The sequence below is a fragment of the Podarcis tiliguerta genome, assembly GCF_965153285.1.
Source record: "Podarcis tiliguerta genome assembly, chromosome: 13".
Lineage (NCBI taxonomy): Eukaryota > Metazoa > Chordata > Lepidosauria > Squamata > Lacertidae > Podarcis > Podarcis tiliguerta.
This window is the reverse complement of record NC_139546.1, coordinates 39,080,228-39,104,871: the sequence shown is the minus strand read 5'-3', so window position 1 is coordinate 39,104,871 and position 24,644 is coordinate 39,080,228. Positions and strand designations below refer to the sequence as shown.

The window sequence follows — 24,644 nt, the reverse complement described above, 5'->3', positions numbered from 1 at the left end:
TAATCGTTTGCGAAGTGGAAGCAGTGACGCCGATGAATACTGATAATCTCTGCTGGATTGATTTCCATTTTGGACAGGGGACCGAATAAGTGCACATCAGAAACTTCGGCTTTTTGGTCAGAATTCTCCATCTCTAATGGCAGGCACCCATAGAGACAGTCCTACAGGCGAGCTGAGAGCTAATGGAGGATGGACATTTATTTAAAATAATAATTCCTGTACTAGTCCATTACATGTTAAAATTCAAGCCCTGGACTTTGTGTATTCTGCAATTCCCTGAGAGCACAGAAAAGTGAAAGAACATGCAAAGCCTTCCTGAGAATCTGATTATTATTATTTTTTTTAAAGAGCATGTTTCTGTCCCTCACCGATTGCAAAAACTTTGCTTGAAATTGTGTGGATGATGACTGTAAATTCTTGGGTGCTAGAGGTGGCTGAATAAGGCTTCCAGCGGCTGAGACAGGGCTCCAGAGCCCTGCGTAGCTCATTGATGAGGAAAGAGAGAGAAAATATTGTCAAATAAGAGAGCGCAATTACGATTTATGCGGCTTGCAAAATTGGCTGTGCTATTTGACCCTGATGTGATCTTTCATGAGGAGAACCCACAGCCCTGTTTCACTATAAAAAGAATCAGTAAGGCCTTATATCAGTGGGACTTGCTCCCAGGTTACTGGCTATGGGGTGGTGACCTTACACACAGTAGCTTTGTCCATAGTCCCTGGTGTCTGGAGTGATGCCTTACTGATGCAAACGGGGGGATTTGGGGACATTTGTAGGGAGACAAGCAGAGGAGGACCATTTGCTGCCATGGGATGTAAAGGCCGTAAAAAAAGTCATCTGAAGTCATGCAGGTTCAGGTGTTGCTGTGGCTGGTAGTTTGTGTGGTGCGTAGGAACCATTATATGGAATCTGATAAAACTGACATAGAAGAACTTGAAAAGGGCCATAGCTCTCATTGTCATGGAGACATAGGACAAGGGATCCAGCAACCAGGATTTTTACTTTTTGGTACCTGATACACGCCCCCTCCAACCCCCAATGCCTGACTGCCGGAGCCTTCTTGTAGGACTACTGATCCCTACAGACACTGCTGACTTAACTCCAGAATAAAAAGGCCTAGAGCCTTGAAAACAGGTCAGGAAAGCTAGCTTTGCATCTGAGAGTTTTCAAGATAAGGTGCTCATCTTGATCTGATGCATGTTCACTTTCTTTGAAATGAGTGGGACTGGATGCACACATTTCTGAGGCATTTGCTAGTAGCTGGGATTTCTTAGCATCTGCCACCCCCCTTTCCTCCTTTTAGAGATACATGCGACAAATGAGAATGGGGGGAGGCTTTCGAAGTGGGGTTCATCTCTCTCACGCACAGGGTAGCTGCTCCAGTCAGTCACCAATTCCTCAAAGAAGAAGCAAATCTTTGCCAAGAGTCTTGGAGCCCAGTGACTGGGAGGTGTGGGGGCTGACCTCTGCCTCCCTCCTTCGCCCCAAGAGGGATATGGAATGGAGCGTTTGGAAACCAAAATTGCAAATGAAGCAGAACTTGCCCATTGCAGCAACAGCTGACAAAGGGGCGGTGTGGCGAAGAGGCCTGCTGTCATTCCATCTGCCATATAGCTCCAAGGACGCTAAAAATGATACTATTGGCGTGAGATGGGGGGAGGAGAGCACCCCAGAGAATGCTCTTGTTCTTTCTCCAAGACAGGACTAGTTCCACCCAAAGAGTGGATGTCTGCAAGGGGCGCCACGTAGACCCATCTGTGGAGGAAATGTGCAAGCCCTGTGCACTGCAAGGCCACCAGGAGGCGGTCCTGGAATGCGTGCCCTGTGAGGCTGCATTGTTGCCCCACTATATATATACAGTGGTACCTCTGGTTACATACTTAATTCGTTCCGGAGGTCCGTTCTTAAGCTGAAACTGTTCTTAACCTGAAGCACCACTTTAACTAATGGGGCCTCCCGCAGCTGCCACGCCGCCGCCACACGATTTCTGTTCTCACCCTGAAGCAAAGTTCTTAACCCGAGGTACTATTTCTGGGTTAGCGGAGTCTGTAACCTGAAGCGTATGTAACCTGAGGTACTACTGTATATATATATATATAGTGGGGCAACTACACACACACACACACACACACACACACACACACACACACACACACAGTGGTACCTCAGGTTACAAACACTTTGGGTTACAGACTCTGCTAGCCCGGAAGTAGTACCTCAGGTTAACAGGTTAAGAACTTTACCTCAGGATGAGAACAGAAATCGTGTGGCGGCAGCGGGACGCCCCATTAGCTAAAGTGGTACCTTAGGTTAAGAATGGTTTGAGGTTAAGAACGGACCTCCGGAACGATTTAAGTTCGTAACCAGAGGTATCACTGTGTGTGTGTATATAATTTTTATTAAATTTTCTCTTTTGCAATTTAGAATACTCATTTAAACATCCTTAAAATATCAATGACTTCTCTGTCCATGGTTCATTTTGCATATCATAAATCCCTGCACATTTTACAAAAAACTAAACCATTTAGTATTCCACTATTACATCCATCAAAACGTGTTTACACTGTTGGATTTATCTTAATGCTGCCAATGTTTTCAAGTGTACACATTTCCTCCACACCCCCCCATATATATTCAATAAACATTTTCCAGAACGTATGTTCTTCTTGTTCTCTTATTTTATATGTTAATTCTGCAAGCTGTGCACATTCCGTCAGCTTAAATTGCCATTCTTCTTTAGTTGGAACCTCACTCGTTTTCCATTTTGGGGCTAATGAAACAGGGGCCGGAGTAGTGGCAGACATAAACAACCTTTTTTGACACCCGGAAATTCCGCCTTTTTGTTGCCCCACTTTAAACTGTCATGGCTTCCCTCAGATAATCCTGGGAGCTGTCGTTTGCTCAGGGTGCTGAGAGTTGTTAGGAGGCCTTCTATTTCTCTTAAAGGTAAAAGGTAAAGGGACCCCTGACCATTAAGTCCAGTCGTGACCGACTCTGGGGTTGCGGCGCTCATCTCGCTTTACTGGCCAAGAGAGCCGGCGTACAGCTCCCAGGCCATGTGGCCAGCATGACTAAGCTGCTTCTGGCGAACCAGAGCAGCACACGGAAAGGCCGTTTACCTTCCCGCCAAAGTGGTACCTATTTATCTACATGCACTTTGATGTGCTTTTGAACTGCTAGGTTGGCAGGAGCAGGGACTGAGCAACGGGAGCCTTTCGTGGGGATTTGAACTGCCGACCTTCTGATTGGCAAGTCGTGGGCTCTGTGGTTTAACCCACAGTGCCACCCGTGTCCCTCCTATTTCTCTTACCCTGCTAGAATTCCCAGAATCCCCTGGGAAGAGGGACTGAGAAGGCGTGCCACAAATGTTCCCTCTTGTGGCTCCAGGGGGTCCGTTGGGCAGTTGTGGTGAGCGAGTTCTCTATCGGGTTCTCTTATTTGGGGTTCTTCCCGATGGTTCCCCAGAGCAGGGACGCACACAGAGAGCGCCAGGTCTCGAATGGCTCCGGTGTTATGGCACGGCCGAATACTGCCCCTTAGTGGCACGGTTTGGCCAGTGTCTGGCTGCTTCCAGGTTCAGCAGTGGTCTCTCATCGTTCCCAGGAGAAGAGTTTGCATTTCGTGTCTGCTCCCCGAGGTCAGAGGAGAAGCACAACTGGTCCAGGAAGCCCTGCGTTGGTTTTGGGAGGGGAGGCGAAAGGGGAAATGGCTCAAAGGCCGTCAATAAGGCGTAGTCAGAGACAAATGCTAGGTCAACTCTGGCTGGACATCAAGTAATCTGCGCGCTGCCAAATGTTATAGGGTGGGGGTGCCATCTGTCTCTTAGCATCTTCCCCACCCACACAGGAAACGGCAGGAGTCCTGACATTTGGAATATTTAACTAGGATATATTGGGTGGATATCCACACTATTTTCGTGGAATGTAGCCTGAAAGAACATGGATTCCCAGAGAACTTGGTTTTTATTAATTGTTGTTGTTTAGCCGTTTAGTTGTGTCCGACTCTTCGTGACCCCATGGACCAGAGCACGCCAGGCACTCCTGTCTCCCACTGCCTCCCGCAGTTTGGTCAAATTCATTTTTATTAATTACCTTCAAATAAATCCAGTTTCTAGTCCTCATGAGCAAGGACGCTGAGTTTGCAATAAAAACCCACCCTATGGAGGTGGGCTTGCCCCTGGGGTTATTTACCTATCCTCACGCAGCCTCTAGCCTTCAAAAGATTATTACAGTGGTAAGAACTTAATTCGTTCCGGAGGTCCGTTCTTAAGCTGAAGCTGTTTTTAACCTGAGGTACCACTTTAGCTAATGGATCCTCCTGCTGCCGCTGCACCGCCGCCGTGCGATTTCTGTTCTCATCCTGAAGCAAAGTTCTTAACCCAAGGTACTATTTCTGGGTTAGCAGAGTCTGTAACCTGAAGCGTCTGTAACCTGAAGTGTCTGTAACCCAAAGTACCACTGTATTTGGTTGCTCCCCCTGCCCATAAAAGCGGCTAGGGACAAAATGTGATCACCCCACAGCTGAAATACTTGGAAATGGGTGCCCATTGTACCTGCTGAAACTTCCTTATTAGAAAATGTGCCTAGTGGGCCCACTGTGGCCCTAATCCAGACCACAATGAATGTGCCCTAGAGTAGACCCAGCGGGCAAGGAAACTATCTACATCCCAAAGGAAACATTTCCATTCCCCACATCCAGTGTAACAGATCTGGGGAACCTTTGGCCCTGGTAGGTGTTGGTGGACTACAACTCCAATCAGCCCCAACAAGGTTGGACCAATGGCCAGGGATGGTGGGAACTGTAGTCCATCAACACCTGGAGGGTCAAAGCTTCCCCATACCTGCAATAGAAGCCGATGGGATTTCATGTTTATTTGATTTTCCTAACTCCATATAAAGATTTGAGAGGGGGCATACGTAACCATCCTTCCACTGCTGGGATCCTGGGCTATACTTGAACCCCATCCAGCCCCAATTCTTCAACCATGTTGCAAAGTGAGGAATAGAAAAATGTTTTTAAAGGTTTCTCAGGGTACAGGATCATGCACTGGGGAGACACCATTCATGGGCCTTAGAAGCTCTTTACAAAACTCCATCCTTGTTTATCCTTCCTGTTTTCCATATGGACAGCTGATCATTCTTGCTTCTTACTTAATGTGAAGAAAATATTAGGCGATAAATATTTTGTAGTGTGTATCCAACAGAAAGCCATTGGCAAGACGATTTAGAACGGGAGGTCGCCTCTAGGGCGTAACTTAGCCCAGCTGCCCGGAGGAAGGAAACATGGAAACATGCAGTCAGTGTTGACGAGAGGCTTCGTGTTCGAATCCTCCCTTGTGCCTCTGCCTCATCCTCCCCCCAAGGGAAGGGGGTAGGTGTGTCTTTGCTCGGGAGCTCAAATCTACACCGGGAGGCCTATTACTCATCTAGCCTCCCCCTGCAGCAAGGAGATGACACAGCCCCACCCAGGCTCCTTCTGCTCCCTGCGGAGGAGAGAGAACAGATTGCCTTGCGCTCCCTCGTTTTGTGTCTAAGAAGAGAGGTTAACTAAGGTTGCCTGCTTGCCAGGAAACAAACAAACAAACAAAAAACAGCTGCCCTGGTCTGCTCCCGAATTTTTTCTAACCCCCCAAAATCGGCAGGTGAAGCTGGTCATGACGACATGGAGAAAACGGCTCACATCTGGGCACAGCTGTAGATCGTGTTGCTGTTAAGGGGAGAGCTATGGGGCTGGCAGAAAATTTGAGGCTTGGGGCGGATTTGGAAACCATGTACGGACTGCTCTATCCATGATGGAGGTTGCCGTGGGTAGCACAGGCTCCAGGTTTTATTGGGGTGAGTGGGTGGGAGGCTATTAAAGCAGGATGCTCTCAGTCTCAAGACCCTCTCTCGGATTACCCTTGGCCCTCAAAACTTGCCCTCTTTCTTTGGAGTGCAAGGCAAGCACAGCAGGCTGGTCTATCTTGACATGACTGCCTGCTGATTCCATGCTTGGGGGGGGGTTGGGGTACCAGGGCTGAGATGAGGCCCCAGGACTCAGCAGTGGGGGTCCTGCAGTCCTGAATTTGGAAACCAGGCCCCCGTTGTTACTGACACTGGATAGCTCAGTTGGTTAGGGCATGGTGCTGATAACGCCAAGGTTGCAGGTTTGATTCCTGTATGGGACAGCTGCATATTGATCCTCAGGGTCCCGTCCAATTCTGTGCTTCTACATTGGTGCTTTCTGGAAAGTTCTGCCACTTTCCATAGGGAAATCTCGCTCTTTACTGCTGAATCGGAGCAAACATCAACCGGGTTTTCCAGAGATTGATGTTTGCTCTGATTCAGCAGTAAAGAGCAGGTTTTCCCAGGTAAAGCAGGGGGGCAAATGGAAAACTGGTCTGATCCATGCTTTGCTGCTTCTCACCAAAGCAACCTGTTTGCTCATGAGGTGTCAAGGTTTAGGATTCATTCTCTATCCCATCTTGTACCAGTTTTTCAAAAACTTATCACCCTTATTATCTCCTGGACACTAGGGTTGTCAACCGCCCAGAAAAAAGCCCTGCCTTGCTGTTATGTCTAAAAGCAGTAACCTTGCCCACAAAAAAGCCATGGCAGTTAGCATTAACCCCTGTTTATGTGAGCTGGGGAAGAGAACCATGCTGTCCTAGACACAGCAACGGGAGCCGATTTCAAAGTTGGCAACCTTTGCCTGTGCCTATTACTGGAAGGTTGCTATCTTTAAAGCAACTCCTATATAATTCAGCCTTTCCCAAGTTAAAGCGCTAACAGGAAGTTTAAATAAAATCTGTTATGAAGAAGGCAGCCACAACAGCTCCTCATGCCCCCAGAGGCTGGTGTGTGTGCTTGTATGTGTACCAAACAGTTTGAAGGTTTTCCCCCCTTCTTCTTCTGCGGTTTGTGTTTTGATTTGCAGCTCTAATTCACTGCCGGCCACCAGAGGGCAGCAGGACATTATTGACTGCAAAAACCACTACATTAAGAAACTCTGCTCCCAGGCAGCCTAAAAATAAAATCAAGACGGCAAGGAGGGAGGGAAGGGAGAGAGAGGGAGGGGGGGAAAAGAAGCGAGAGAATATTTTTAAAGTACGTTTATTAAAGCCAGAGGGCAGTAGGTCAGGATAGATGGGAACAGACAGAGCGCTGTGTGCATGTGATATCGTGTAAGGAAGGAGCGGTCAGAATGAGAGTCGGCGGCTCAGGATGTTGGGGGCCGGGCTCACCGTTGGACAGCTTGTATAACTGTCTGGAGCGCTGGCCAGGGAGGGAGCATTCGCCCGCCAGCTGCTGCACCTGCCTCTCCCTCTTTTTATTATTATTTGTGTTGGTGTGGTGGTTAAGAGTGGTAGTCACGTAATCTGGGGAACTGGGTTCGCATCTCTGCTCCTCCACATGCAGCTGCTGGGTGACCTTGGGCCAGTCACACTTCTCTGAAGTCTCTCAGCCCCACTCACCTCACAGAGTGTTTGTTGTGGGGGAGGAAGGGAAAGGAGATTGTTAGCCGCTTTGAGACTCCTGAAGGGGAGTGAAAGGCGGGATATCAAATCCAAACTCTTCTTCTTCTTGTTTGCATCTTGGGGGTTTAAGATGCGGGAAGGAAACCAGCCATGATCTATATGTTCAAATATATAAAAGGATGTCACATAGAGGAGGGAGAAAGGTTGTTTTCTGCTGCTCCAGAGAAGCGGACACGGAGCAATGGATCCAAACTACAAGAAAGAAGATTCCACCTAAACATTAGGAAGAACTTCCTGACAGTAAGAGCTGTTCAACAGTGGAATTTGCTGCCAAGGAGTGTGGTGGAGTCTCCTTCTTTGGAGGTCTTTAAGCAGAGGCTTGACAACCATATGTCAGGAGTGCTCTGATGGTGTTTCCTGCTTGGCAGGGGGTTGGACTCGATGGCCCTTGTGGTCTCTTCCAACTCTATGATTCTATGATTCTATGTCCGACAGGTAGATCATGATCTACCGGTAGATCACTGGACGTCTGCGGTAGAACACTGGTAGATCATTGGCTCTCCGCAAAGAAGCTGAACAACTGTGGCTCCCCTAAAAAAAGCTCAACATTTTACCTCCTCCCTGAAAAAACTCAATAACTTTGACCCGAAACCCCCAAAAGGGGGTAGATCACTGCCAGATTTTATCTCTGTGAGTAGATCGCAGTCTCTTGGGAGCTGGCCACCCCTGATCTATTGAAACGTGGCAGCCATTCAGAAGAGCACTTGGCTGACCTTTCCCCCCCATTTGCTTTCTTTTAGCAAGGCTTTGTTTTCTTCTGTTCTTCGAGGGCCACGCATTCCTCTTCTCCCTGACAGTGAGAAGCACGTCGCCCCACCCTGCAGGACCTGTACTTAGGTCCTGGGGTCGGGGTATTGTGCTGTAGGCGTTGGGTCATGGGAAGAGTTGCCACGTTTCCCACCTCCACCCCAGCAGGGTCTCTGTGCCTTTATAATCTTATGCAGTGTTCCCCAACCTTGGGCCTCCAGCTGTTTTTGGACTACAATTCCCATCATCCTTGACCACTGGTCTTGCTAGCAAGGGATGATGGGAGTTGTAGTCCAAAAACAGCTGGAGGCCCAAGGTTGGGGAGTGTGGCAGGCAGACAACCAACAGGTGAAGCCCTTCAAATTGCTGTGTCCCCATGCTGGGGGAAAGCGCCACACCCTGAATGGCTATTTGTTGCAGGAAGGCTCAAGGCCTAAAAGGCAGAAAATGGAAATTTCATCCCTGACTTTGTGAAGCAGACAAGGGGAACCTGTGGCCAACACAAGGGGAACATCTACATTGCAAACACTTCTTGGTTTGACACCAGTTTCTTTCTTTTTTTCTTTTTTTAAATATTTTTTTCTTAACCAACCAATCAAATCAAATCAAATCACATAAATTCCGAATTACAAAGCCGAATTTTAAATTTTTGTTGGGGTGACCCATATTTCAAGTTCCGAAGGGGGATTCCGATCATCATGTTGCTGCTGCGTTAATATCCACAAATCTGTCCAAATAATGTTCATAATTCTATCCAGTCTTATCTTGCTGTTTCCACATCTCATCTTGTTCGTATATTTTTCTTTTTTTCTTTATGATCTCTTCTGATAATCTCCTTAAGCAGGTAAACACCAATTATAATCCTGTGTGAATTTTTCCGTTCGTCCAGTCATCATATCAAGCTGGTTTCCATATATCATCACTTTCATAAATAACAGCACTCTTTCCATCATTAATCTCGCAAGTCTGTCGCATTTTAGTCCCACTGAGGAGGCTCACCCACAATATGAAAACAGATCTTACCTCCTCCCAGACATAAATCTTTTGACGGAACTTGCCAAGATGGCGACGATATTTTTTGCTGCGTCATTCCAAAGCTCTTATGCTTTCCACGGTCTTCTTAAAACATGCTTTGGTTAGAAAATTATCTTCCACACAGTCTTAAATCCACAGCTTAAGTAATTTAAACGGCATTTCTGACTTGTGACTTGTGGGGGGGGGGGAATTCTTGGTTAATCACATAGAGAAAAGAAAGGAAAGTTCCTCCCCCCATCCAGTCCCTTTGCCATACCGAGCCTTGGTGTGTCTTCTCATGATTTATTCTTGTCCCTCCGACCCGTCTTGTTTATCAGAGATCTCTTCAGTTAGCAGTCTTTACTCCCCCTTCTTCCTTGAAATATGTGCATTAGCTTCCTCCTAATTGTTTCTTTTGAAGTTCCTGCAGCTAGGGGTGCGGATCAGAGACAGCGTCCAGGAGCGCCGAAATCCACACAAGGCCTTTCTGCCTAGTGCCCCCACCCCACAAAATTTGGGGGTGGTATAGGGCACAGCAGGCAAGGGCGGTCCCCCCCACACACCCTGGGGGGGGGGGCGGGAGGCTGTTTACTCCCATCACAGCCTCTTAATTACCTCGTGTGGGTCAGAGAGATGTTATTGTCAGCCATCTTCCGATGCGCCCCTAGTGGCCACCGGTTTGACACCAGTTTCAGCCTGTGCCTCTACTAGGTAGAAGGAAGGCAAATAGGGAGGAAGGAGGTGAAGAGAACTTGCAACTCACAAAAACAGGCAAAGCAAAATAGCGGTTTGCAAATCGCTAAGGTCTCCCCTTTCTCTTTGCAGAGACATGTATAAAATCTCATTTTTTTCTCTCTGTGTCCCCGCAAAGCCAATGGAGATGTGATGGGCCTGTACAATATTAGGGGGCTGCTGTGCCCCAGAGAACAGAGGGCAGAGGTTCAGAAGAGGAGCACCCCAGTCTCTTGGCAGTCGCTGAGTGGCTTGGCAAACCAGCCAGCAGAAATGCCATTATCTAATCGGATTGCGTGCTAATCGGGTAGGGTGGATAATCCTGGATCGTTAAAGGGAAATCTCGTTAGAACAATCCCATTTCGAATGCTCGGTAAGCCCGCTGTGCGATAACAGCTGGGCAGGCCTAAGCAATCCCCAGCACTGAGCAGCGGTCTCTGCCTCCTCTGAGATCGCACTCGGAGGCCTTACCTAGATGGGAAAAATATTACAAATTTCCCTTAAGACAGAGTTGAGGAACCTGTGGCCCTCTCCAGTCGTCACTGGACTCCACTGCCCATCAGTCACGGCAAATATGGCAAATGGTCAGAGACGACGGGAGGCTCTATTTCAGAAGCGAGGAAGTGGGTTGTTAGAGGAAAGAAATGTGACGTTACTTCAACAATAAAACACGAGAATGGAAATGAAAAGAGGGCAAGAAAAATATTCCTTTGGGGAGGCGTGTGTGTGTGTGCACGGTAGGGTCCCTGGAGGAGCAGATCAGTCATTGTTGCTTTTTATTGTATCTTTTTAAGAACTGCACATGAACAGAAACTATTAAAAATATATATCAAGAAATGAAGGTGATAAAACTATTGAAGGCGTCAGAATGTTAAAATCCGAGAGGTTTTGAAGCAGGGATACTTATGAGGAACGGAAGAGGCTTTTAATAATTGAATGATATTGCTGCCACTATAGCTTTGCGCCTCGGCGGAGTTATTGAAAAGCCAGCCATTTGTTTTCAGTCTGGTGAGTTGAAAGGGAACAAGGCCGAGGAAGATATTAAAAGGGGGAAGGAGGGAAGGAGGGGGACAGGCAGGCAAGTGGCTGAGTATCTGTTGGGTCACTGAAACTAGCAAGTCCTCAGCCAAAGAGCAGCTGTTGCTGTTGGGATCTGAGAATGATAGCAGGCAATATTTTTTCGGAGCAGTGGAGAAAAGGGAAGCCGTGTCTTTCTGCAGATTTTCCTCCCAGGGTTGCTGAGGGGAGAGGTGGGATGCAGAGGGTACTCTTGTCCCAGGCAAGAAAAGAACGCAAGTCTCTAGTCCTCATAGAACAAAAGTTATGAAGCAGAAATTGCAGTCACCATCATGGCTATTGCTTTGCGAGAGATGAGCCTGCTCCTGCCTTTCAGTGCTTTTAGCCAATGAGAGGAATCAGGGCTGTGATTGATGAGTCCCAGAGAAGAACATAGAGCCCAGCAGAAAACTTTAAAATGGTCCCAGTACTCCAGGCATCGAAAAATTAATTTTCTGGTTAATTCTGAAGCCGTCTTGGGGTCTTCCTTGATGTGTGCATCACTCTAGGTTTTTTCATCTGGATTCATGCAATGGAGGACTCCCTGGGGCATTTTGAAGCTGTTTCCTGAGTAAAAGGTAAATGTAAAGGACCCCTGACAGTTAAGTCCAGTCGTGAACGACTCTGGGGTTGCGGCGCTCATCTCGCTTTACTGGCTGAGGGAGCCGACGTTTGTCCGCAGACAGTTTTTCTGGGTCATGTGGCCAGCATGACTAAGGTGCTTCTGGAGAACCAGAGCAGAGCACGGAAACGCCGTTTACCTTCCCACCAGAGTGGTACTGTTAAGTTGTGGGTGAACATATCAGACGACACAGCGATTCTTCAAACAGCTCTTGTTTATTCACAGGCCAGGACAGAACTGAACTGAAGGCCTCAGTCAGCCTGCTTATATAGAGCTCCAGTACCACGTTACTGTAACAACTTTCTAAAACTATCCAATCACTGAACGTCACTTTCGATCCTTCATTTGCATAACTATCTACAGTATCCCCCTGCTGGCCCAGGGTGGGAACATAACAGGTACCAATTTATCTACACACACTTTGATGTGCTTTCGAACTGCTAGGTTGGCAGGAGCAGGGACCGAGCAACGGGAGCTCACCCCGTCGCAGGGATTCGAACCGCCGACCTTCTGATCGGCAAGTCCTAGGTTCAGTGGTTTAGACCACGGCGTCACCCGCGTCCCATTTTCTGAGTATGGAAGCCTTAAACAAATTGCACTGCAAATGCAGATAACACACCCATGCAAATCTTATGCAGATTTCTGTCCGACTAGGGCAAGGGGCAGGGGGCCCAACCAAAATACAGTATACCAGGCCCCGAAAGTCCTGAGGGCAGACGTGCTTCATCTCCTTCAATTTGGTGGCTGCATCCGCCCTCCCTATCAAGATCATTGATATCCCAGGATGCAGAAGTGTCCAAGCCTGGCTTCTGACGCCCATCTGCATAATTGCTCTGATTTCTGAATAAATTTATCCTGCCCTTTCCACTATCTTGCATAACATGGATTATACTTGTGGCCGTCATGGGAGCAGGAAGGAAGTATTCAAGGCACAGAAGCTCCGCCGCAGCAGCCCACTGGGGGAAACTGCTCCCTGAGCCCTCCTACCAATTTCCTGGCTTCTGAGATTTCAAGCGAGTGTCACCCTCCCGTTTTTCAGCACATGAGGGCTAGATACTTGCCAAAAGCAGATCTTCTTAGGCACCCATGCAAAAGTAGATTGGATCCAGCCATTCCTTTCCAGCCAAGGTCAACAGTGGAGCCAGACACCTTTTCGAATTATAACTCTCTCCGCTGCATCGGAAAACCAGGACCGCACATCTGCCCCATTGTTCAGAGTCGGCCGCACGTAGGACTCCCAAACTTTTGCCCTCTGTTTCTCCTTCCCAGTTCTCATTCTCTCTTCCCCTCTAGTTCACTCTGGCTGGCAGGACGCTTCCCCAAGCTTTCTTGGAGAAGCGCTGAGAGATGGCCCATCTCGACCCAATTCAGCAAGGCACTTTATCCCATGACCCTCTTTTGCAGTTAGAGTGCTGGTGAAGAATCAGAGAGGACCTGCGTTCAAATCCCCACATAGCCCTGTAGGCCAGTTCACGATCTCTCTGCCTAAGTTACCTCACAGGATTGTGTGGGGATTAAAAAAAAGAGAAAGACGCATGCTTTCCTGGGCTCTTTGGAGGACGGTAAGATTGGGGGCGTGGGGAGAATATGTCTCAGTTTGAGTTTTGTTTGGGAAAGAGACTGCTGCTGCCTAGGTGACAGTGTCATGAAGGAGGCTGGTGGCAGCTGTCAAACCCCCTTTTCTGCGAGAAATGAGCTTCTTTTGAAGAGGTGAGGGTCTGCCCAATTTGCATTGTTCTCAGCCAGGCTTGGGGAGGTAGGCATCAGCATAATCTGAGCCGGGGACAGCGGCGTGTGAAGACTGAACTGAATTTCCAAATAAGCAAATTAGTGCTGTTTTGCATATTTTTTATCCTGTGATGCCGCTCTTAAATATTATTTGGCATGAGAAGCAGCTCTAGCTATATCACGGCACCATGTGAAAACAGATTTTGCTACCACCACAAAGATTTATTTGTGAATGGAGAAGAATTGTGTCTCCTCCTCGCAGCCTCATTTCCCCTCCTCCACGGAGCAAGGGGCTGCGACTGAGAAAATGGCCTGTGTCCTATGCGTTTGCCCCTTCAAGGCTTCCAGAGCAGTTCAGCAGCCCTTACATTGTGATACCCCGGTCAACTGCTTCCAGGGCCTGCTGGCTTATGACAGGCCTGTCTGGCAAGGGGCTCTTGCATGTAACTTGCAGCTCAGCGCAAGAGGCCATGCCTTGCACTTTGAAGGCTTGGTTCTTCCCTGGCCTATTCTCTGTGTTTCAAGTCCTCAATGACTTGACTCCCAAATATCAGAAAGGCTACCTCCTTCCCTACTTGTCCCTTCCAGGTGTTAAGAATGGCACAGGGGCAGTGGCGTAGCGTGGGTTGTCAGCACCCGGGGCAAGGCAAGTAATTTGCGCCCCCCCCCACTGCACTGTCCCTCCCCCAGATAGTCCCTCGCTCTCTCTCCGCACTGCACCGCACGCCTGGCACCCCCCCCCTCCACAGTGGGCGGCGACCCGGAGGCTCGGATCGGATTCGCACAGCCAGCACTGCAGTGAGAGAGAGTGAGTGAGCCAGGTAGGGGCAGAGAGCTGCGAGCGCCCCCCCCCAGATGTTGCGCCCGGTGCGGCCGGCCCCACCTGTACCCCCCACGCTACGCCACTGCACAGGGGGCCTTCTTGGTAGTTTTGCCTCCTCCAGGAGTATAAGCGGGAGGGAGGGTGTCCCTGAAGAGAGCATTATTTGTGGAAGCCCCTAAGTTGTGGACTTTCCTTCCCTGCAGAGGCATGTGTGACTTCTTGACTATACAGCTCACTGTACGCTGGCCTTTGAACGTCTGGAATGTATGTTTTCGGGACCCAGCCTATTCTTGCATACCCATCAACTGCCCCAGAAAAGCTGGGGCATCTCGTTTCCCCCTACAAGATCTCAACACGCACACCCCAAAGTATTTTTCCAGGTCTATAATGTTGCACAGCGTGCCAAAATACGTATTTTAGGGGCACCGTTCCCCCAAAAAGTGTTTTTTCTAGCCGTAATGGGGAAGTGCTAGAAAGACCATTCCCCGCCCAAGTCTCACAGAAAACTTGCTGTGGGTCAGGGTCAATGACACGGGGGCTAGATGGACAAAAAAACCTCTTAACCATGAAGCAGTGGGCATGATATGCCATGTATGAAACTGGATTCACTATGAGGGCTTCAGCTTTGCTGGTCACGTGTTTTGAGAGGTGTGCTCAACTTCCCTTGAAAGTCACGTGACCTCCAACTTGAGGGCCATCAGCTTTCCTGGCAAAACCCAAGTCCGATCTGCACAGAATTAAAACCTCGGAACAAGGAGAGAGATAGAGGGAGAGAGAGAGAGGTGGATTGTTTAAGACACACAGAGAGACACAAGGCAGGCAAAAGGTGATACCTTTTTATTAGACCAACTTCCGTTGGCGAGAGCGTGCAAAGCCGTCGAGCATTTGGAAAGGTTTAGCATTTAGTCACTGGCTTTAACTAAGCACATTCGGACAGACATTGAAAAAAACCAAAAACAAAAAAACAAAAAAGACGAAATCAAATCATTATCTCTTCTTAAAAATGAAAAGGACTGTTTGTTGTTGTCTTTTTTTTTTTTTGGAAAAGGAAAAAAAGACGAAGTAGTCATAGAGCCACACGAACAAATTCGGAAAGAAATCTGGAAAGAAACTTCCCCAGAATAAAAAACACTCAAACCCTCCGAAGTCAGCCAGTTAAAGCGCATTCAGAACAAAACAAACGCAACTTTTTCCACGAAAAAACGGGGGTGGGGGGAGAGAGAGAGGAGGAGGAAGAAGGGAAGGGCACCCGTCACGCACAGCAGCTGGTATTTACACACGGAGGTGGGGAAGGAACTATAGAGTGGAGAAAAAATATTCTTGAAAAAGAGGAGGAGGAGGAGGAAGCTAGGAGGTGAGATGGGGAGATGAGTCCTTTGAACCAATTTGGGCCCTGAATCTAGCCAAGATTCACATGGCAACCTAACCTTGCTTTCTTTCCTTGTCGATCTCTCATTCCACAGCATGCCAGGGTTGGCTGTGGCTGCATGAGCCCTGAGACAGACATGGAGCCATGCTCTGCTCTCACACCTGCCTGCATGCATGTCGTCAGTGACTCCCACCTCTAAAACCCCCAGGATTATTTCACCTCTCAATTTTTATTTTTTATTTTTTTTGAGCAGTGGGCACATGTGTCATTCCCTCGTTGGGGGGGGGGGGAGGAGGAGGAGAAATGCTTCCTTTCAACCCTGTTTGAAAGCATTTTCACCTTTATTTTTATTGGCCAGCAATTGCGAAACGAAATGAAATAACGTCATTAAAAAATGATAATATGAAGATGGGTGAATTCTGCGGGTCACTCTCAGATGCGCATCTTAAGGCAGCTTTCGGCAACGTAGTGGCTTCTAGATGGCTTGGACCAGCCAGTGTTTTCATCACGTGTGCTGTAGTCCAAAACATATGGAAGGCACCAGGTTAGCGAAGACTGTTCAAGGGGAAGGTATCAACCGCGAGTTTCACGCTAGCTTAACTGCCATGCCTTGACTACTAAGGAATCTTGGGAACTGTAAGGCAGACGTCCTCTGCGTGTTGCTGACGCACAACTTCCAACAATGCCCCGGCCATGCCTGCTGTAGCCAATGGGAGTTGCAGCTCAGCAACACCATCAAACTAGAATTCCCCAAACTACAGTTCTTTGCATGGAAGGCATAGCGGTTAGACTGGTTTGAAACCAGCTTAAGGTCACAGCACAGAAGTGTCTGAAGCAAAAGATGAGAAAAATCTTGCAAGCAGAAGAGAAGGGCAAGCTAAAAATCCAGAAAACGGGATAGCCTAACTGCGTCCCCAGCAGACTGGTTGAATTAAGAGGAGACAATCAGCTACCCACAGGACCAGGAGGGAATCGGGTCTATGGGCCAATAATTCTAAGATGACATTTTCACATCGTTGCCATTGCCAGGAAAGTGGGGAAGGGAGGTGACTCTTCCGCCTGCACAGGACGAAAAGGAAACACCCCAATTTGCATTAAGGTCTCCTTCCATTTTCACCACAGGGAGCGATGGAAGCTGCAAGTGCTGTTTGTGATGACTGGGGGACCATGAAATTGGGGTGGAAGCCACTGCGAGGCTGTCTGACCTGTGTCCTGCCGAAATGAATGGGGGCTGCGCGAGAACGCATCGCCTTGCGCAACCTTCGCTCACTTCGGTGGGGCGTGGCTGTGACAACCTCCCAGGGGACGGCACCCTCAAACACTTGTTCTTAAACAGAGCCGAGTCTTGCTAAGGGCTTTTGCAAAGGGCCCCGAAGGTTGGCAGAGCTGGGTTTCCCACTTCAAGTTAAGCAACTGTGTAAATCTTTGGGTGATCAGGGGCTGGCGAGCCCTTCTGACTCCTTGAAAGCACCACGTGAGAGGAGGAGGCGGGGGGAGGAGGGCGAAATTATATTTTAAATAGGAAGATGGAGATATATATAGATATATATATATATTTCTTTTGTAGAAAAATAAATAAATATTCCCCCCTTTTCTTTTGGACCGAGGAAGCTCTTTCAGCAGGATAAAAATCGTAAAGGAAGCAGGAATGGATATTTTCTCACTCACTGGCAAAAGCGCCAACAAATCTGACGAGTTTCCAACTGGGGATTATATTCCTTTTAACAAACCACCAGCAAGTTGCCTCCCAGCCCCTCGCTCCCCGAATCAAAAGCCTGCTGGGATACATGTATTTCTATGGTATTTGGAGACGGTCCCTGGCTTGGAATGATGGTCTTTGGGTTGGCAAAATTCTAGTCCTGGGTTGTCTTTACCTGCATTCAGTATTGTATTAACTTGTGAACAAGCCTAAAGGCACTAGATATGGGGGTTGCGATGTTTTGGAAATAGGAAGATACATGTCAGAGAACTCATTGCAAAGGGAAAAGACAAATAAGCTCATTTGTTGAGAAAATGCAGGCTTATCTTCAAAAACGAACGAGAGGAGCTGACGTGTAGCTTTTAAGCTGGCGATGTTTTCATAAGGAAACCTCAGAGGGGGGTAGACTCTCCTTCACCGGAGGTTTATAAATGTAAGTTGGATGGTCCATCTGTCAGGGATTATTTAAACTGTGATTAAAGAGGGGTTGGACTAGATGACCCCTGGCGTTCCTTCCATCGCCACAAAACTGTGATTCTAAGACGCCAATATTGTTAGTTCCTTTTGAAAGATACCTCAGGTGGTTTATTTGGAGAGCTTTATTTGCGGGGGGAGGGCTCTGGTGTCAAACTATCTGGCTGCTATGGGGAACCGTGGAGTCTGGGCCGCATTCTCAAAGTCACAACGGCCTTGGGCTAGTTTCTGCCTCTCAGCCTGACCTACCTCGCAGGGTTGTTGTGGGGATTCAATGAGGAGAGGCAGAACCATGTAGGGCAACTCGAGCTCCTTGCAGAAAAAAGGTGGGATAGAAATGCAATACAGTCGGGTTACAGACGCTTCAGGTTGCGTTTTTTCAGGTTACGGACGCTCTGAAACCCGGAAGTACCAGAACGGGTTACTTCTGGGTTTCGGAGGTCGCGCATGCGCAGAAGTGCTACATTGCGCTTTGCACATGCTCAGAAGCGCTGAATCGCAACCCACGCGTGTGCAGGTGCGCCGCCGCGGGTTGCGAACGTGCATCCCTTACAGATCACGTTTGCAACCCGAGTGTCCACTGTAAATAAATAAGAAATAATTAAAAAGGGGGAGGCCCAAGGTTAACAGATCCCACCAGGCCTGTCTCTAGAAGTGGCAGGGTGGGGGAGAGCCAATCTCCTTTTAACATTTGTTTTTATTTCTCCAGATGTGGAAACTCTGACGGGTGTGGAGCTTTTGCGAGTGTTCTCTGCGCATAGATTCCTTTGCAAAACGTGGAAGAGGTCCCCTGCGCTGTAACGAACAGGGAGCCCCGTGTATGGAAGAGATTCAACCCTGCACCACAACATGCGTGGATCTCCGAGAGGACTATTAGCTGACCGCCAATCAGATGAACTCCCTCAATCCAAAATCAAATGGAAAACAAAGAAACAAGAAACAGGAAAGAGAGATGACGAAACATTTGTCCCTTAAAAGGACGCTCAGTAACGGCATGGTTTTTATGGGGCAAAGAGGGAAATAGTTTTCTTTTCTCTCTCTTATTTTTTTTGTTTGTTTGTAAAATGAGTCGATTGGTGAAATGAGGGGAAAGAAGGTATGCCGAGAGTTTGTCCCCCTCTTTTGTGGGTTGGTGGTTTTTTATTTTTATTTTTTAATACCACAGAAGTTCAGCAAAGAAAGCAGAGGGGAATAAAAGAGTCAGGGAAAAGAAGGATATGTCAATGGGAAATAAAGAATGATATTTTCTTGGAAAAAAGGAAGTTTTTTTAAAAGTTGTTGTTTCTTAGCAAATACGCCACAGACTACAATAAACCGCCTACATTGAAACAATACATAGATCAATACCCAAAATGGAAAGTCAAGGGGTTTTCGACACGTTCGCAGGGTTTGTCTTTTTATCTTTGCGTCGTCGTATCTTTTTTTTTTCCAAACAGTTTTTTGTTGGTTTGTGTGTTATATTGGAATTTTTTTTGGTAAAAAAGATCAAAAAATCTAAGTTTTCTTTGTTCTTTTTTTCTGGATTTTGATCTCTTTTTATGCAGAGATGACATGATGAAGGCTTTATAAAGAGAAAATAAGGAATGTATGTATGTATTTACACAGAGAAAACACAGTACTGTACAAATATGCTCTGGAGTTTACACTGCATTTACCCCCAAACAAAGGTCTCCTTTAAACGCATTTAAACAATGAAATAAAAGCACCTCATGGCAAATGGATAGATTAACCCTGAATGTAAAGGATGATTCTTTGAAGAGACCAAGGCATTCCCAACCCTCAAAGAGCAAATAAATCCAACCTCCCAACAGAACAAGAAAAATGCAGTTCACACAAGTATAAGCAGCTTTTCAGGGCAAACCATGTGTGGACTACATCTCCCACCATGCACTGCACACTTAATTTGGGCCAGTCCCGCCTACCGTAATTTCTCTAATAGATGAACCCCAGATATTGAATGGAAACTTTTTGGGCTTGCTTGAGGGTAATTACAGTTCCGTTCACATTTTTAATGTGTGTGTGTGTGTTTGAGTTGAACTGTGTCGGAGTGTGTTTGTGTGTTTTCGTGTTTGTGTGTGTGTGTGTGTGTTTATATATACACACACAAAAAGATGAGCAGCACACCCACACCGGTAAGTCAGACCTATTTGTTCGATTTGCACGCTTGTGACACACACACATTAATATACTGATATAGCTTAGCGGCTGAATTTGCAATGGCTTTGAGATATCCCAACACAATTCAGACCCTGAGCCACTTTGGAGTTAGGATCATGGCAGCCAGTTTCCAACTGGGCTTTCTTGCCTGCTCAGCGGTATGGGGGTGGGGAGCGGTGGGGGGTAAACAGATCGCCTCTAAATGCACACTTTAGAAACCCATTGCATAGCAAAAACGTGGCCTATACCAGTATATACATAAATGTTATCTCTAGCTCTCCACGGTATAATACAGATAAATGGTTCTCAAATTGCCAGCGAGCTACAGCAATGGAACTTCTCCCAAAAGAAGCCAAGGAAAAGACAAAGATTCCAATTGCTCTCGGAGAAATGTATAGCCAAGATGAGTTTTGAAGGCAGTGTTAATCCTCAGTATTGGTAGCCAACCCAAGGGCTTGTGATCTGTGGTTTTGTGATCTGTAGTTTTGTTGAGGGCAGAGAGGGGAGGGGAGAGGTGGAGCGGCCCCCTCCAACCTCCTGGCCCAATCGAGGGGAATCACAGAAGGGATTTCATCTCCCCCAGCAACTGTTTGCCCTTTCCTTGGTAGACCCACCTTGCACTTTGAGAACCAATTGCCCACGCACACACACAAATAAATAGTTATAGCGCGTAGTATTTAGGCACATTAAAAGCTGGACACAGGCATCAACAGTGTCGCGTATGCATGTTAAGCATACTTTGTCATGCCAACAACACGTAACAGACATTTGCCACACTCTGTACTCCAGTTACGTCCCCACAAGGTCTCGTAAGCATCCTGCGAATTTGAGGATTGTGTTAACCCTGGGTGATTTCTCTTAAGAGTCAAGCTTCGCGATCAGCAGACCTAATGCACTGCTTTGAGCTGCAGGTGGAGGGTGGGCTGTTTGAATGCTTGCTCAAGTAAAATATAACTTCCCTCCCTACGCAGAACAAACATATGCCGGCGAATTGGACGGGATTTATAAAGTACAGTACGCAGAAGGGCTCAAGCGCCTGGTCTCTGCCTGCTGTCTGAAGTCATGTGGGTTCAGCACCAGGAGATAAGTCACACAGATCTGCTGACTGCGTAGCCCAGCTCTAAACAGAATAACTAATAGCGGCATTTTAAAATACGGTGATGGGGGTCCGCTTCTCCATTGTTGCTGAAGCTAAGGATGGGCAAACCCGTCAATTTCATTTCCTCTACATTTCTCATTTTCACCAGTCTTTAAGTTCAGTTCTCCATATTTCAGTTTGCAATGGGGGGGGGGGGGTAGAGAAGGCTTCATGAAGAGTTGGAGAGCTTCATTACAAAATTCGGAGAAGGGCAAATTTCAAATTGTTTCGGGAAGCATGAATTGGGTTGATTCTCATTTAAATGTAAGCCGAATTACTAAAGGATCAGTGAACTTCCAGTGCATGGTTAGATCAATGTTTGCATTTTCTAGCTACCCTTTGATTCACATAACCAGGGTGGTTAAAATAACATAAAAAGGTGATGGGTTCCCCCAGTTCCCTCTTGTAAGTCTGTGCATTGTGTTTGTAATGCAGGTTTCATTTGCAAATAAAGTTTAGAATCGCTACCCTATTAAGCAGTATTTGAAAGATCATTCTTTGCTCTTATATAACTGCATTCGTTGTTTGTTAATTTTCCATTAAAGGTGTGAACTAATCCAGACTGAGTGATCGTGTGAACCCCCTGATCTGACACAAATTTGGTGGTTGCCCATAGAATCTTCCTATAAAGAAAAGTTGCCCATAGAATCTTCCTATAAAGTCTGACAGCAAGGATGCCATATATATATGAGGATACTTATACCTAGATCTCAAACCCCCTTACTCTGGAGCAACCTTTGCCCAAATCCCCGCTGAAGTTTAAGGATCTCCTCCTCCTGGAGTAAGCAGGGCAAAGGACTGCCAGTGATCACATGCGGAAAACCAGAAACGTACAGAGTATAACACACAGGCAGACCCACACATATGCAAACACACATCACATACTGCTTGAAGTATACAACAAGCGTGTGTTTATATATGTTTACCTATATCCCCATCAGCTCCATTGTATATAGGTACAAAAAACCTCCACGCTGAACAAATGCTGAACATATCTACATACAGATATGTATTCACACACACACACACACACATTTTAAAAAATCAGAATCAAAGGTGACGGAAGAAATAGCAGATGTGTGAATGGGTAAGGGAAATGAGAGTTTGGAGGTGGGGGGAAATCACCGTTACCCACCCCAGTGGGAAAGTTCTATGGAGGACCCTTTTGTTTAAGAGAGTGAACCCTGGGGAACAGAATTGCAGGTGGAACTGGGCGGGGCCTAACTGGATAGGATCCTGAGCATTACGGAACGATTGGGCATCCTCCCTCTAGAATTGCATTATTTCCTCTAACCAGTCTGGAGTCATTCCACGCTAAAGGTCACCTTCCGCAGCCAAGAGGGTTGGATAATTTCCATCGCCGCTTCTGGCTACTTATTCCCATGTGGGTGACTCCTCAAATTTTCCACATTCAATGTGTTTTGAAGCCTGAGGCATCCACGGCTGGAACTTTGGGGGCTGCCCCGTATCTGCCTCCCAGTCCGGATTAGCAGGCTCAGGTAAACAGGAGGAAATGCTTGGGACATTCCAAAAGGTGCGCACACCTAGCTGTCATTGCTAGCGCATCGACAGGAAGTGAAAAAGTCGTGAGGAGATCGATGGCAGGGGTAGCCCATGAAAGGTTGGTGGGGGGGGGTCTTTGTGCTTCCCTGACCTCTGTCCCTCACAATCTAGGAAGACCATCAAATGTAGAGCCCACTTCACATTACACGGCAGCCATGGGAAACGGAAGACGCTTTCAGCAAAGAACAGGTCCGTATGGACCTTGCCATCTTTGATAACTGGTGTGTTGAGGAATTCCTCAACACACCAGGAATTCCGCACCGAGAACAGGAGCACAAGAAAGAAAGAAGTGCCTTTTTGTCGGCCCAAATGACCCAGCCGAAAAGGAGGCTGCCCAATGCATCTCTGTGTTCTCGCTACTCGTCAAATCAACCAGGAATGGGGCATTTCTGCTGAGTCTCTGCATTGGGAGGGACTGGATGATGCAATGACGGTCAAGACAGAGACTTAGTAAACTGGCTTCCCCTCAAAGTAGGCAAGCCTAGAACAGGGAATTATGCAAAAACACCGGGTTGGGGTGGGGGACACTTCTTACACGCTCTCAAACATCTCAGACGTAAGAATGCTCCCGAATTTTGAAAAACACTGACCTACATGTTCCTAGAGAAATGTTACATTCTGGAGAAAATAATTTTCATGCTATTCTTTTTAAAAATAATAATAATACTATTTCCCCCCCAGAATGGTAACTCCACAACACAATCTACTCATATTATTATTATTGGATTGTTGGTACTCACTCCAGGTAATTCCAGATCTACAAAAGAAGCAGCTAATGTTCTACTACAAAATCTAATCATTGGGTGTGCTTTTTCTCGCTCTTCTTCTTTTAAATAGAGATGCCATTTAAAGGAGCAAACGTCAACCGAGCGCTCCTGAAAAGGATGCATAGTTTGGGTGCTAAGGTTGCTGGCGCAGTTTGCATTGCTCGTTTTATTTTCTCAGAAAGGCAGAAAGCTATTTCACTAAACTCGACACAGGGGCACAGTATTACCTTACTCCGGAATACTGCAGCAACTTTGGTAAGTGGGTTCTTAAATACTGCAGCACATTTGGCAAGGGTCAGAGTGTGGCTTCTTCTAATCGCATCAGGTGCTGCTGTTGTTTTCTGCTAAGGATACAGCATCATTAGGATACTCTAGCAATGGAGTACTGTTACTCAGGGGTGTGCATTTTAACACAAATAGGCCAATGGGATAAGAATACTTTGCCAGTTTTTAAGAGCTGGGTAATGCGACTGTAGCATGGCCAGAGTATGCTTTCATGGCAATCAGTACCTTAGCACTGCTTCTTATTTCATAGGCACTGATACAACCGACAGCTAAGCTATACACTGTGCATAATTAGTTCTGTGCATGGAGTTTTGATATGGATAAGCCTTTGCTTTTGCATTCAGGTGGGTTTGGGCTTTGGGTCTCTTTCCGCATGAGCGACGCTTTGTGCATGCAGAAATTGACCTGAAGATCCTCGCAGGACTTCCGTCTTGCTAGCCTGCGGTAGGGTTTCGCGCTGGTCTTCATGCACGGAAGGCAGAGCGAGGGATCGCCTCTCGTTTATGGCAGCCAGCGAGATCCCACAGCAGCCTAGCTGCTCAGTGTAGAGAATGGAAGGTCACGAAAGATGATCACTGGGTCAAGGCAATGCGGCTGGGGGAACAGGGCAGAGGAATCAAAACAAGTAAAAAAACCAACAACCCAGATCCAAAGGCTGTGATTCCAAGAACATGTACCTGAAAGCAAGAGCCACTTCACACATTCAGCAGAACCATGTGGTAAAGCACTTTGTGTGCCAAGCTGGGCTGTGGGTGGAGTTTTCAGCGCTCCAAAACTTCTTGCCAAAGAGAAAACAAGCATGTTTCAGGGAGACAGCTAGGCTGACTTTTTACGAGGATTCTGGATTTGAGAAGAAGGGTTTGTTAACACACAACCCCCTATCTCTAATCTGAAATGGTCCAATGAAAGCTTTCCTTCCTGATTCTGCTGAAAGGTAGAGACTGCCCTTAAGAG

The 24,644-nt window shown here is 47.2% G+C and overlaps 1 protein-coding gene across 2 annotated transcripts in view; it reads right to left on the bottom strand.

Annotated features, from left to right (window-relative positions):
- Positions 1-24,644, bottom strand: part of LOC310662829 (pyrin domain-containing protein 1-like) — a 742,864-nt gene that overhangs the window by 484,514 nt on the left and 233,706 nt on the right. The window lies entirely within an intron of this gene.